Genomic DNA, 2,157 nt, shown 5'->3' on the forward strand with positions numbered 1-2,157 from the left:
TACATGAATGAAGTTTGAGTACATTATGATAAATGAAATAAGCCACTCCCAAAAGGACACATTCTCTGCGATTCCACTCATATGAGGTCCCTAGGGGAGTCAATCTCACGGAGGCAGAAAGTAGGAGGGTGGGCACCGTCCCGCTGGATGGAGGTCGATGGTGGGGATGGTTGCACAACAATGTGAATGCACTTGACACCACTGGACCGTGCACTTAGAAACGGTTAAGATGGTAATTTTATGTTACGTGTATCTTACCACAATTAAAAATAATTTTAAAAAGAAAATAAAAATCAGTGTTATTATGTCCATGGTAATATCTCCTTGTCTTATATGTATAAGTGTGTACAAGCCTTTTAATTTTATTTCTTCTGTAATTTTATTTATTTTTCAAACATTCTTCAATAAATCATTGCACAGTCAGGTGCCACATAACAACGTTTTGGTCAACGACAGACCGCATGTATAGCTGTGGTCCCATAAGGTTAGCACCACAGAGCCTAGGCGTGCAGCAGGCTGTACCATCGAGGTTTGTGTAAATACACTCTGCGATGTTCGCACAACGATGAAATTGCCTAGTGACGCATTTCTCAGAACGTGTTCCTGTTGTTAATTGATGCATGGCTATAATAAGGAAACAAAATGTTGGCAACGTTTGTTGGCAATAAATGTTGACAAACGTGTTTGTTTAAAAGTGTCGTGTTTAGATGTTTGTGAAGGTTGCACTGGTCATCTCGGGCGACGGCTGAAAGCTCTCTTTCTAAATAAGCAGGTGGACGAGGAAAGCGAGATGAGTGTGAAGATTCTATGGTGGCCTCGAGTGCCACAAACTCAGGCATTCCCTGAAAGCCGGCGCTGGCAGCCCCTGGGAACGAAGGAAGACAGAGCTAGGGGGCGGTGAGGGGCCACGGGACCTCTCAGAATCCCAGCTTTCCCCCGTCCCAGCCCCTGTGTTCAAGAAAAGGCTAATATTCTGCTGCCAATGTGTCCTCCCTTGTCCTTTAAAGAAAAATCGAGCTGTGATGTTGCTTCTGTCCCCTTGAGACCCCTCAAGGGAGAAGGGGGTCCCCACACAAAGCCCTGGTGAGGGTCCCAGCCCCCAGATCCTGACCAGGACGGCCCTGCTGGCGGAGGGTGGGGCTGTTCAGGCTGCTGCAGTCCTCATGGACACGGGGCCTCAGCTGGTGCAGGCTCCAGGACGGATAGCAGTTCCTTCCCCTGACCAGACCCTGTGAGGGTCCTACCGACTCAGGCTGCCCCGAGACTTGGGACACCTAGGGTCATCGTGGTGCTCATGGGAGCAGCCAGGCCCACCAGTCCTCTCAAAATGTGGTTCTCAAGGCTGATTACATTCTCGTGTCTCCCCTGAATGTGGATGGATCTCAACGCGCTGTCCTCGGTCTGCTCTCCATCTGAGCTCTGCAGGCTTCAACCAGCAGAGGGGCGTGCAGCCACCAGGCGCAAGTGCATTTGTTAAGGAGCTGAAACCATGCAACCCCCTTCCTGGCCCACGTCCCACACCCTTCTCTGGCATTCTGAAAATGCGAATGTGGCCACACACCCTGCACTCACGCACAACACACGCACCCTACACACGTGGACGCGCACACGCGTGCTCACTTAGTTCTCTCCAATATAATTTAGCATCCAAACTGTGACAATTTAGAGACCGGAAGGGGCCACTCTTTCTGTTTACATCATGTCCACAGATGCCCACCAGGACTGCCCTGGGCCCACCTGCACGTATGTTTTTCCACCAAGAGAGTCCTTCACGGTCTACTTCCTGCCTTTTTCTCAAAACATCTTTTCACCTCTCTCCTCTCCCTCTGTGTTCCAGCCACACTGGTCTTCTCCCACCTCAGGGCCTTTGCACATACTCTTCCTGTGACTGAGACACCCTCTCTTCTCCTGGCTCATTCCTACTCACCGTTTAGGTCTCAGCATACATGTCACTGCCTGGGAAATGCATTCAATGCCCCCTCTGTCTCCATCCCTCATTTTATACTATCTTGAGGGACCTGTCTTATTTTCTTTCTAGCACATATCATACTTTTTAATTATGCTCATATTTGTTTCAGTGGTTATTTGTTAAACGTAGGACTTCTTGTCTAGACTGTAAGCTGCATGCAGGCAGAGAACAAATGGCCGTGTTTACCC

This window comes from Equus asinus, chromosome 8, assembly GCF_041296235.1.
Source record: "Equus asinus isolate D_3611 breed Donkey chromosome 8, EquAss-T2T_v2, whole genome shotgun sequence".
NCBI classification, from domain to species: domain Eukaryota; kingdom Metazoa; phylum Chordata; class Mammalia; order Perissodactyla; family Equidae; genus Equus; species Equus asinus.